The sequence below is a fragment of the Pinus tabuliformis genome, chromosome 4_1 (assembly GCF_031772625.1).
Source record: "Pinus tabuliformis cultivar Carrire ecotype Pingquan chromosome 4_1, CPIR1, whole genome shotgun sequence".
In the NCBI taxonomy this organism is placed as follows: domain Eukaryota; kingdom Viridiplantae; phylum Streptophyta; class Pinopsida; order Pinales; family Pinaceae; genus Pinus; species Pinus tabuliformis.
This window is the reverse complement of record NC_142303.1, coordinates 708,488,523-708,502,370: the sequence shown is the minus strand read 5'-3', so window position 1 is coordinate 708,502,370 and position 13,848 is coordinate 708,488,523. Positions and strand designations below refer to the sequence as shown.

The 13,848-nt window shown below is 36.0% G+C and overlaps 1 long non-coding RNA gene across 1 annotated transcript; it reads right to left on the bottom strand.

Annotated features, from left to right (window-relative positions):
• Nucleotides 1–2,899: 2,899 nt before the first annotated feature.
• LOC149178108 (uncharacterized) lies at nucleotides 2,900–13,810 on the bottom strand. Its single transcript, XR_016258825.1, has 4 exons — nucleotides 13,542–13,810; nucleotides 13,326–13,431; nucleotides 13,121–13,177; nucleotides 2,900–3,020 (listed from the first exon to the last, which is right to left on the bottom strand). It is a non-coding gene; the product is annotated as an uncharacterized LOC149178108 (long non-coding RNA).
• Between the last annotated feature and the right edge of the window lie 38 nt (nucleotides 13,811–13,848).

Below are 13,848 nucleotides of genomic sequence, written 5' to 3'. Positions count from 1 at the left end.
AAGAAAATGCCAAGCCATATAACCATGATGTTTGAAATTTGAAGTTTTGAATATGCAAAAAAATGGAGGAATGGGAATGGAAAATAGAGAAAAAAAATTATTTATTTATTTAGCAATGAACATAAAAATAAAAATAAAATAAAATTTAAAAAAAATAATAATAATAAAAATATAAAAATAAAAAAAATAAAAATAAAAATAAAAAAATAAAAATTGCTAGATTAGAGTGTCCTACCTCTTTGGCCTTCAATCCCAAGCTCCTCAATCTCCCCTCACCAAGCTCCTCTCTCACCAAGCACCTCTCTCCAAGCTTCAAACTCTCTCTTGCTCCAAACTCTCTTGCTCAAGCTCTCAATGGATGAAGTGAATAATGGGAGGGGAGAGGGTCTATTTATTTTTCCCCCTCCCCTTTCCCTCCCTTTCCTCTCTCCTCTCCCCTTTCCCTCCCTTTCCCTCTCTCCTCTCCACCGCCGACATCACCCTCCCTCTCGGTCGCAGCCCTTTTTTTCTGCTGACCAGGAGCCTTGTTCCAGATTGAATGCTCCCAAAAACGCTTCGATTAAGGCAGGGATCGTTTTTTTTCAAGGATCGCACTCCGAAGCCGCTCTCGCCCAGAGCACAAATTGGGAGCGAGGGGGGGGGGGGGGCTCCCCCGCAACCCTAATTCACTACCACACTCTATAGTTAAAGATCCACTTAATTCCTTATAGGATGCGAAGGTCACTTCTGGTAACTCAGATCTGGGAAGGGAGATGGAGTGTTTCTATGGTAGTGCAGGTTTCATAAGAAAAAGCATAGACTTGGGCACTTTGCATGGAGAACTGTTGGGTAACCTAACGATCCAGTCAATTGCACGACGAGTAAAGGTGAAATAGGTGCATGGGGTGGTGTAGCAAAATAAAGAAACTATCAAAATGGTCCCAACAGAAGATGTTTGTTTGAAGCAAATCCAGGAATTTTTAGGCGAAGTTGTTGAATGGTGTTGTCACTAATGTCAACATCGGTTATTGAACGCTCTTAATATTTGTATGGGTTACATCTGTTGAAAGCTCCAAAGGAAGAAGCCCTAGAAAACCCTAGAAGTTGTCAATTTTCTACTGTTCTACGTTGTTACAATCACTTTACCCATTCTTTTCTTCAATTAGCAATTACTTTCAAATCAATTTCAATCTTCTAGTTACAAATAGCAATTGTAGATACAACAATAAATACAATGTACAACAGAGGAAAATCAAGACCAATAGGAGACACAAGATTTGGTCAAAGACCATGGGAAAACCCCACAAGGGGGAAAACCCTTTCAAATTCTTCTTCTTATTAGATTGTCATAAAATGTTCGACAGAGAGATTACAATGATCCAATTCACCAACCAAGAATCAAAGGTCAACAGCTTTGACTTTCCAACAAACCAATATCCAAAATCCAAGAGATGATCCCAAAAGTCAAATCTGGTCAAACTGTCAAATCTAGTCAAAGTCAACAGCAATCAACAGCAGTCAAAGATGCCCTAACCAGTCCTGAAATCAGTGATCAAACTTCTCCAAAAGAGCTCATTCAAAGGTCAAAATATTTGGTCTCCTTTGTTGGTCAAAATCAAGTCAAAGCAACCCCAAACAACTCAGTCAAACCTGGTCTACAGAGAGAAAATCTACGGTCAAAGGAAGTCATCCTGCCCAAAAATCCTCGATATTTGTGCCAAATAATGCAGCCTCCAAGAACAAATCCAAATCAGAAGTCAAACCAAGTCAAAGTAAGCCCAAACATCAAAAAGTCATCGCTAGTCAAAGACAGATTTTCAGCCCTCCTGAAATTCTCTCTCCTCCTCACACATGTGAATGAAGACCTGCAATTTCAGACTTGTACAAGCCTCCAATAGAAGAAGATGTGTGAGTAATGTGTGTCCAAATGATGGTGCCTTGACTTGTATTTACTATTTATATGCTTCTTTGGAGACCCAATTTGTCTTTAAAGCTGACCTATAATTTTGTGCATGTGTGGGTTTTCACATTAAAAATATATTTTTCCTTGACCAAATTAAATTCTTCCAAGGACAAAGAGGGTCTTCTCTAGATGAGGAAGGCTGTCCAAAAGAGGGAATTTGTCCCCAAGCTGCCAAATTAACAAAATCCCCACACTTGTTTCACTTTTTGAGGACAAAGATTAGTCGGATTGCTCCTAAGATCACCATCATTGGATGCTCCTCGTCGAGCCGATTCCAGAGGTATATGCCACGCCACAAGAGCCCTCACGGTTTGAGAGATATCTTTGTTTGAATATGAAGCACCCACCTCGTGGTCAAAAACCCCAAGAAATGGGTGACATGGCAACTTATCATTTGTTCATGGGCTTAGCAGAAATTTATCATAATTAAAGGATTAATTATTGAAGGAATTATTCATGGGCCTAGAATAATTTTCAATCATGATTGGAGAACTAATTACATTAAATGATTTTAATTTTTGGACCAATGTTTTGGCTCCATTCTAAAATTCAAATTCCAATTTGAATTTATTGGCCTTCCCTCCTAGAAATTTATCAAGTCAGCTAGCTCTCATATGGTGTCCTCCAAAACTATATAAAGACACCACATCTCACCTCCAAGGCATGCATTCAATGGATATTTATTGAATGATCCAGCTCTGAACTTGTCGTTTACTTCCTAGCCCTTATATGACACCTACTTTGATTGACCCAATGTTGAAATTAAGAATAACTATGTGAATAATAAAGTTGTCTTCATCTATATTCCCAGTCACATTTGCAAATGAATCGAAGAAACCATCTGGTCGATACCAATATATCAAGTTAAATTTCAAAACATAACTAAATTTAACATGTCTTTGAAAATATAACCATAAAGAAGGATGATCACACATACCACAAAGCGTTTTCCACCGGCCCTTTGTTAAGACTCTTGATAGGCTAATTTTGTGAACGTGCCATTTTATTTGATGAAATAATCCAAACTTTTGCTTCAACCTTGAAATCCAAACATAATACCTCCAAATCTGACTCTTATCTGCATGTGAAAAGATTGTTTTTTAGAACTAGAAATTTCTGCCTCATTTTTTAATGGTACATGCATAGCCTTTAATTAATCTATTTTTTCATTATTCTCTGTCAAATGATCTCAAATGTAAACTGTTGCAAACAGTGAGCTTCATCAAAAAACTTCATTCTACATATAGCATTCTATAATTCTTATAAAACTTCAAGAGATACATTACAAAGAGACATCAAACGAGTGAACTATTTTCTATGTTTAATCTAACAATGTGGAATGCATGATGCCATTATGGTAAAAAAATACATAGTTCACAAATAATAATCAGCAAAGTATTACATAAAATGTGTTGAAAATTGGTCGTCATTGATGCCAACCCAAGCAGCAGCAGAAAAAACCTGCTTTCAATGACAAAATGACAAGGAAGATCAAGGTTTTTTGGCTCATGATCATCTTCATTTGATGGTCCTCATCTTGCTGCTTCTATCGGTAGGTGCCACACCTTATAACTCCTCACGGTTGAGGAGATATGCCAGATCAAAGTTTGTGCCCCAAATGTGTGGTCAAGGAGCCCCAAATAGATATTGAAAGTCAGCTTGGTGATTGGGCAATGTTGAAATAATGTTGTTTATTATTGTCTGTGTAGATTTACTTGTCCATCTATAAGGATTTATGAGCCCCAAATCAGCACCAAATATCAAATTAAAATAACATTTTCTATCTCCTAAAATCGGCCTAAATGGAAATTGATTTTTGTCTCCAAAATCAATTTAATTTAAAATTCAAATCAGTTATGGAGGGTCGACTCCATAACCTCTTGAACTGGTCAGCTTGCCTCTCTAGAAAGCTCTTCAGCCTCTATAAATAGGGCTCGTCTGCCCTCCAATTAAACCATCTTGTATGCACTTAATTGATACATCTCTTCGGTTGTGTGCGCCCTTGTGTAGTCACGCCAAGCTAAAGAGGAGGTCAGGATTGAAGAAGGTTTTTGGGCTTAATGTGTATATCTTTTGTTTATGGTTCTTCGTTGGGGTATTGAGCACCTTCTGAGGCCATTCCGCCTTTTCTGAGGCAGATCTGAAGAGGAGGTCAGGATTGAAGAAGGTTTTTGGGCTTAATGTGTATCTTTTGTTTATGGTTCTTCGTTGGGGTATTGAGCACCTTCTGAGGCCATTCCGCCTTTTCTGAGGCAGATCTGAGTGTATTCTCCGAGGCACTTCGTGGGCATATTCGCACAGATCTAAGGCTATACTCCTGTAACAGACGCATAGGCCCTGAGGTCCTATTTCGGCCTCCCTGTGGCACATCTCCTGAGGCATATTCGGAGGGTAATTCTGAGCTTAATCACTGATACCGTAGGCAAAATTCTTGGACGCAATTTGTGTATTTTGACTACTTTTTGTGGCTAGAATGTTGAGCTAACTCGACCCCTGTGGAATGGGAATTTCTGAGAAATTTTGTTGCAATTCTTCATGGTATAATTTGGCTGTGGCTGAGGCATATTCTGAAGCCTGGATCTGAGGTTTGGAACTGATTTTGCAGCTATCTAACACAATTATGAGACAACATTCATGGGGACTAATGTGAACTTGAACTTATATTTAGTTGATCCATGAATGAGGCTGAGTTTCTTCAACTTCAGCACATTCTTCAAAGCCCCTGTTATATGCAGTCTAGACTACGCAAATTCAATTTTTTGGGGATGTTTTCCATGTTTGGAACTTTAAAAACATGGAAGATTTGAAAGGAAAAACTGATTACCTGATGAGCTTCATGGCGACAATGGCACCAACCCATTTCCAAAAAAAAGTGTATTGGCGAAGGCTCCCGCTTCTCCGAGCAGGAATCAGCCGAAGCTATGGTTAAGCCCAAACGTTATAAGAAAAATTAGGCCAATCTCAAAAACCCTTTCAATAGTCCCCCTTCAAACAACCGTTCAATAGTCATCCTAGGGACGTACCTCTTTCGATGATGAGAGCTACAAAGTTGCAGTTGGGGCTTTTCTTGGAATTTTTTATGGTTTAGCGATGTCCTTTGCACTGTGGACTTATTGAGAAGATTCCCGCTCAGATGAAAGCACTACAGCTCTGCGTCTGCGAAATCAAAACCCTATAGCTCTGCCAAATCAAAACCCTATAGCTCTACTGACATAGTATCAGAAGCAAGGGTTTTTTTAACTCCAGGATTTCTGCTCAGATCAGAACCCTACAGCCCAAGGTTTCCTCGTTGACTGCTAAGATTCCTGTGGACTACGTACTTGCGCAATTCTGAACCCTAAATCAAAGAGTGGCATGGCCATGAACCCTAAATGGAAGAGTGGTATGGCCATATTTTTTTTATGCAACATCGCACTGGAACTATGTTATCAATGCTCTCTTATGCTTCTTTTCCACTATAGTTTTCATTAAATACTATTGCAAATCCATGGGTTATCAAACCCTAAAGTTCAAAAACAGCAAATTGGCTATTTTATTTTGTTTTTATTTTAACTAGCAATTGCACCAAATGTTGTAAAGGAAACGCCCTAAGGCATAAACTAGAAAAGCATCATTGTACATTACCATGATATTAATAGCCCGGTGTCTACTAGTGCTCTGGTATACATTAATCTCAGCGCAAGTAAGTTGTATGGTAATATTCCCTCAGATATAACATGTCTCGTAAAATTGAGCATATCAATTTGAATAAGAACAACCTTTCTAGTATGATTCCTAGGAAGATAAGCAACTTCAATTTTGTGACATACATTGATTTCAATGCAAACAAGTTGTCTAGTAACCTTTCTGGTATGATTCCTTGGGAGATAAGCAACTTGAGTTCTCTAAAACATCAATTTTAGCAATAATAGCCTTTATGGTAAGATTCCTAGGGAGATAAGAAATTTCAATGCCCTGACATATATCAATATTAGAACAAATAGGTTGTCTAGTATGATTCCAAGGAAATTGGTAACAATATTTATCTTAAAAATTTTGATTTATCCAAAATGAATTCAACAGTCCCATCACAATGGAAATCACCATCATAAGCAATCTCTACTCTCTAAAACTATTGAGAAATCACTTCAACGAGAGCATTTCCACTAAATTTATGAAAATGACAAACTTGATCACCACAAATTTCTCTTAAAATAACTTTTCCAATCTTGTCCCACAAAGCCCGTTTTCTCATTTAAATGCAAGTTCTTTCGTAGGGAACCCCTACTTATGCAGAAAAGAGTTAATGTTCTAGACAACTAACTGTGAATTCACTTACTGATTACCAAGATTAATCCTCCTCTCCCAAACTTGTTAATGTGTTTAAAACTCTCCTTAAAACAATAAATATTTTCCAATATATCATTATCATAAACCGGTCCAGTTCGAAACGAACCAGTTTTAAACAATTTTTGTCGGGACTTGCCCTCCAAATTAGTTTTGGACCAGTAAAATTACAAACCAATACACCATACGACCCCAACCACACGTCCATGACCCATGAAAAACACCAAAAAAGAAGGATCTAGGCCCCTTTTCAACAATAACATAGCTCTATTTAGATCCCTACCTAACCGCCTATTTTCCCCACACTCTTCACATTCTTTTCATTAAGTATTTGTGAATGTTATTGGGTGTCAGCACATTTATAATGTTTAAGAACATATAAATGAAAAACAAAAGCCAGTTGGAAAAACAACAATTGAATGCTTTAGTCTTTATGCAATATAACCCTTGATTGAGGTGCAACGGGTTGCTGGACACCACACCAGACTCAAATCCCATAATCTTAGAGGATATTGATCCCTCCTTGGAGGGGATGATGGAAAGTCATCCATGCAACATTAGTAGAGAATGAATTTAACTCGATGGATTTGCAATCACTTTTACCACCACAGGTTCCAAACCATCAAGTCAAAGGTTGATGATACCCATTCAAAGAGAGCATCTTGATATAGGGGATGATCATGAAGACATGAAGTGAATTGTTTGTAATACAACTATTTTTTAACTCTAAATGAGGACATGTAGTGCCTTATTTGTAGTACAATTATTTTTGAATTCTAAAGGCCATTTGTAGTCTTGATGTTTCGTGTGTTTTCAAAACTTTGTCTGTATCTAAACTTATAGTCTTGATGTTTGTGTATTTTCAAAACTTTGTTTCTGAACTTACATGTCAATGCCATTAGCTATTTTCACCCTTACATGATATATACATTGATGTACATGAATACTTAAATTTTCATTTAAAATTAAACATTGTGTTTTTTATTCAACTAGTTTTCAACAGGTTCTGGTCTGGTTTGTAATTTTGGACACTCCAAAACAAGTTCGGTTACAGTAATTATAACTTGGTATAATAATGCATAGAACTCATTTAAAACAGAGTACGCAATTTTTTATAGACAAAAACCTATAAGAACCTCTAGTCCCTTGTGCTATGTTTATGATAGATCAAAATCAACTTATCTTCCTTTCCCAACTCTACACTGAAAATGATTTTTCTTATCCAAATTTCAAAGGAGGATCTTTATCTTTCATATATAAACGGAACCTTGAGCCATTCATTTTCAACCCAAGAAAAAGTAGTTTATTGTCACTTTTAATCCAATTGCTCATCTTCTCGACAACTTGGATAATAGATATACAATGAAGAAGCATAACAAACCAAAGATAATCACATGCATTACATGATTAGATATACAATGAAGAAGCATAACAAACCAAAGATAATCACATGCATTACATGATTAGAACCCTTCTGTATTATATTTATGTTTAATCTTTTCATGTTGTTCTTAACTCCAGCTTGAGCTTTGATCATTGTCATTTCCTGCGAAAACCATGTCATTACATAATCAGATAACGAAGGCAACTTTTAAAAATAAGCTACACAAATTAGAGACGCAAATTAATAACAAATACCCAAAAGAACAAGAAGCAACCATTCAGTAGAATATAATTGTGCAATGTTGTAAATGGCCTAGAACTTTTCCTGTATTTTGATTATATGTGAAAATGTTGTAAATGACCTAGCATTTTCCTATATTTTGGTTATAGGTGAGAGCAAAGAATCCTTTCGATCTGACTTAAACTAACAGCTTGTTGAAGCTATCAAGAATAAAAAATCACAAACCTGTATCAATTACATCATCAACATGTTAGTGAGTTAATTTCAACTGCAGTTGTCTCATGGATTGAGAATTCATCAATGAGATAAAATTGATTTACTTCTGCAATTTAAAATAGATTTCATTGTTTCTAATTTCTAAACACAAACGTTGTAAGAATTATTTATTTCAACACTAAACAGCATCCAGAAATGGACGTTCAATGCATGAAAGAAAATGCTACAAAAGATTTAGAATGTCAACGCTGAAACCTAATCCTTGATTTAAATGGACCATGAAAAAACTCACAACCCCGACAGTATTTAATACCTAAACCAAGAATTAACGCCTTACCAACTTCTCACGTCATATTGATCAGCACTTTCACATGAAAATTCTTAAGATACACCCCTGTTGTGGCCTTTTCCTATTTGCAGGTTTCCTTCAATTTCTATTTATAATGAAAAATAGGACAATTGCTTAAGCAATAAAAACGGAATCATTACATAAATAATACAAAAAAAAGGTTGTGACATCAATCCTTCTTGGTCAAAAAATATATACTCACAGTACACTCACTTTTGTAATTTATTGACTCTCAGACAAAATTTGGAAATAGATCTCTGTTTTGTTTTGTTTTTTTGAGAGACTTCTCTTCCCTACGAAAATAAGTTAGTGAATGCAAAATTCCAACTTAGAATCTGCATTTCACACATTCAATTGAAAAGCCTCAAATGATATGCTTTTGGTCAACGCAGTAATCCAACAATGAGGTTTGCCTTCACATTTCTATCATAATGAAAAAAAAAAATACCAGGAGCAATTTATTCCTAGATTTATTTTATTGTAGAGTTGTGGAAAACTACATGCCCCGATCTTTGAGCCTATATAGGGTGACAGGATGACGATAGTAGCATCCTGATCGATCTTGAGCTCCTCCATCGATTTTCTCATCACTATTAAATCCATGTGAAACCCAGTTTCTTACGTCAATGCCTCTAATATCCAAGCTAACACCTTGTGCGAGAATTAGTGATATTGCATCTGGTAGAGTCCTTTATTCAACTTTTGAGTCCTGAAAATGACTTCTTTGCCCGTGTTGACACAATTGGTACACGACACTGGGTTTGTTGAATCCAGTGTACTGCAAGTTGGAATTTGTGTCTTTATTGATAAACTCAAATTATTGATAACTCTCAAATTAAAAATTTTGATAGGCAACTCAGCAAACATAAAATTTGCATTGATGTGAGGAAGAGAAAGTCACTAAACCATTGTTCCTAGGTTCCAAGTCAACATGCGTGTTGTATTCTCCATAAGCTATTCTCCATAAGCCTTAGGGCTAGCCTGTGTAATGGATTTTCCATTACGATTAAAGGGATTTTTCTCACCTCCTCCCTTAGTTGAATGCGAAAGAATTGATCGTGAACCAAGCAGAGGGAATTCACTTCTTTAATAGGTTCGCTATTTGACATGAAATTAAAGAGGGAATTTCAATACGATCTAGAGGGGCAAAATAAAGTGATTAAGAGAGATTGTCTTAGAATCAGAGACTTGGTTTCTTCAAGTTAGTTAGAATCCATGACCCTAGCTTCAATGGAAAATGAGCTATTTTCTCAAACTTCAAAAATCTTCTATAGGAATTTCATGCTTAATATGTTGGAGAGTCTGTTGATTTCAGGAGTAAAAGGTCAAAGATAATGAAATAATGAACCAAATGTTTGTGACAAAAAAAATTTAATGATTATAATTATATAGGTTTCATATTCCCTAACCTTCTAAAGTTTTTCCAAATGGGAACCTCCTAAGCCTACGGAACCTTTCAAAACTAGTAACTATGTTGTCAAAGCACATGTTCTTCGCTTTTCCTAAATTTGGAGTATATAGAATACCAGAGATCTAGAGCATGGGAATGAAACACTGAAAATAGTCAAAGGAGTTCTTTACGTAAAATGCACTGTAAACAAGAAAATGGGTAAGTAAGCACAACCTACCTTCTCCTCTCCAACAACCCAGATTGGGTCTGTGCTAAAACTGCGAGAATAGGTGAAACGACCCTCAATCTCGAATTATTGTCACTTTTAATCCAATTGCTCATCTTCTCCACACCTTGGATAACAGATATACAATGAAGAAGCATAACAAACCAAAGATAATTACATGCATTACATGATTAGAACCCTTCTGTATTATATTTTTGTTTAATCTTTTCACGTTGTTCTTAACTCCAGCTTGAGATTTAATCATTGTCATTTCCTGTGACAACCATGTCATTACATAATCAGATAACAAAGGCAACTTTTAAAAATAAGCTACACAAATTAGAGACTCAAAATTAATAACAAATACCCAAAAGAACAAGAAGCAACCATTCAATAGAATATACCTGTGCAATGCTGTAAATGGCCTAGAACTTTTCCTGTATTTTAATTATATGTGAAAATGTTGTAAATGACCTAACATTTTCCTATATTTTGGTTATAGGTGAGAGGAAAGAATCCTTTCGATCTGACTTAAACTAACAGCTTGTTGAAGCTATCAAGAATAAAAAATCACAAACTTGTATCAATTACATCATCAACGTGTTAGTGAGTTAATTTCAACTGCAGTTGTCTCATGGATTGAGAATTCATCAATAAGATAAAATTGATTTACTGCTATAATTTAAAATAGATCTCATTGTTTCTAATTTACAAACTGAAATGACGAGAAAACCGATGGAGGAGATCAGGATCGATCATGATGCTACTATCGCTACTATCGTCATCCTGCCGCCCCATATAGGGCTCAAAGATCGGGGCATGGCGTTTTCCATAGCTCTACAATAAAATAAAATCAGGAATAAATTGTTGCTGCTGTTTTTCTTTCATTATGATAGAAATGTGAAGGCAAACCTCGACCAAAAGCATCTCATTTGAGGCTTTTCAATTGAATTTGTGTGAAGCATCTCATTTGAGGCTTTTCAATTGAATTTGTGTGAAATGAAGATTCTAGGTTGGAATTTTGCATTCACTAACTTAACTTATTTTTGTAGGAAAGAGAAGTCTCTCAAAAAAATCAGAACAAAACAGAGATTTATTTCCAATTGTTGTAAGAATTATTGATTTCAACACTAAACAACATCTGGAAATGGATGTTCAATGCATGAAAGAAAATGTTGAAAAAGATTTAGAATGCCAACGCTGAAACCTAATCCTTGATTTAAATGGATCATGAAAAAACTCAAAACCCTGACAGTATTTAAGACCTAAACCAAGAATTAATACCTTACCAGTTTCTCACATCATATTGATCAATAGTTTCACATGAAAATTCTTAAGATACACCCCTGTTGTGGTATTTTCCTATTGCCAGGTTTCCTTCAATTTCTTTTTATAATGAAAGACATGAAAATTGCTTAAACAATAAAAACGGAAGCATTACATAAATGATCCAAAAAAAGGGTTCCGACATCAATCCTTCCTGGTCAAAAATATATACTCAAAGTATACTCAATTTTGTAATTTATTATCTCTGTTTTGTTCTGATTTTTTTGAGAGATTTCTCTTCCCTACAAAAATAAGTTAGTGAATGAAAAATTACAGCCTAGAATCTGCATTTCACACAAATTCAATTGAAAAGCCTCAAATGATATGCTTTTGGTCGAAGCAGTAATCCAACAGCGAGGTTTGCCTTCACATTTCTATCATAATGAAAAAAATAGTAGCAGCAATTTATTCCTCATTTTATTTTATTGTAGAGCTGTGGAAAACGTCATGCCCCGATCTTTGAGCCCTATATGGGGTGGCAGGATAACAATAGTAGCATCCTGATTGATCCTGAGCTCCTCCATCGGTTTTCTCGTCACTATTAAATCTATGTGAAACCCAGTTGATTTAAATGGACCATGAAAAAACTCACAACCCCGACAGTATTTAAGACCTAAACCAAGAATTAATACCTTACCAGCTTCTCACATCATATTGATCAGCAGTTTCACATGAAAATTCTTAAGATACACCCCTGTTGTTGTCTTTTCCTATTTCCACGTTTCCTTCAATTTATTTTTATAATGAAAGACAGGACAATTGCTTAAACAATAAAAACGGAATCATTACATAAATAATCCAAAAAAAGTGTTCTAACATCATTCCTTCCTGGTCAAAATTATATACTCCAACTTCCAAGTAATCCTTCCTGAGCAAAAATATATACTCAAAGTATACTCAGTTTTGTAATTTATTGACTCTCAAACAAATTTGGAAATAGACCTCTGTTTTGTTCTGATTTTCTTGGGAGACTTCTCTTCCCTACAAAAATAAGTTAGTGAGTGCAAAATTCCAGCTTAAAAACTGCATTTAACACAAATTCAATTGAAAAGCCTCAAATGATATGCTTTTGGTCGACACAGTAATCCAACAGCGAGGTTTGCCTTAACATTTCTATCATAATTAAAAACCGATTTCTAAGACCATGAATATAGTCCAACATTATTTTCTTAATGTCACAAAATATGCTCTCAATTTTCTATTACTGAAACAATAATGTACACTGCATTCCATCTTACATGTGATTTAACAAAAAAATTGGTAACCCAAAAGTAAAAAATAAGCCATCCATTGGGGTTTTCTTTCTTGATCTCGTCTGCCCCACCCGAATGGCATGTCAAAAAGGGGTAAGGGACCGTGTAAGCCCTGTGCAGCTATGGCAGAATAGAAACCCATCAGGCATGGCACCTGAGCAGAAGAAAGTCTGTGTAATGTGGTGAAACCTCGACCCTGAGGCGTGTTTATCAAAATAACTTATAAAAAGGAAGAAAATAAATATTGCATCAAACTACTGTCGCGTAAGTTCTGTTCTGATATGTTAACCTGCGGACAGACCGATTAAGATTTTGGGCATGAGGATGTCCTCTCTTTTTATTCTTTTTCTTGCATAGTTTTCCCTAAATTCCTTAGAGGGTGATCATTTATTTGTGATATGATTACACTTCTAATATGTTTGAGCATCATTTTCAAGAAAAGGAAATATTGAGAGAATTCATTCTTACCAGCTGGCTGAAAAACCCATTCTGGAACCTAGCCTCTGACTCTATCTCCTGAGCTATCTGGAAGTTGATGAAAATATACAAAAAGGCAAATATTACCTTCACAAACTCCTTCGAAAATTACAGAACATTTTCAGTACAAAGCTCAATACAAGATCCCTTTATTGGGGTTATGGGATGCATGGCCTATATTTTTGAGATAGGAAACCTTATGATGCAATCCATCAATCTCTTCGTCCAGGGCCCCATGAATGGGATCGACCCTCAACTGCAATTATTCGCTCCGGGGATTCGATCTCCTGCTCAACCCCTCTCTACAAAAAAAAACAATCAATATCACCGCATGCATATCTCCATGAAATTGATAAAATAGAAATGGGCGTGCTTAATTGAAGAAATTGAAAGGAAAATGACGGAATGGTACCTTGATCGGAAGGGCCCTGAAGCTTAAGCAGAATTCCCTCTGGGCACCGGTGCCATCAACAAAAAATTGAAGCAACCGTTTGAGAAGAAAAATTGTATGGGTTTCCAGAACGATTGTATGGGAGGAATGCCACCATTGAAATCAAACTCCCCATAAATTTAAAGGACATGTTTCAAAATATGGCATCACATAAGAATAAGATTCAGCGGATGAGGATATGGTTAAGTCTTGGACACAAATCATCACATGTCAGGTCATGTGAACAATTGACCACCTCAAATTGTATATATATGCCAACCCTTGACTC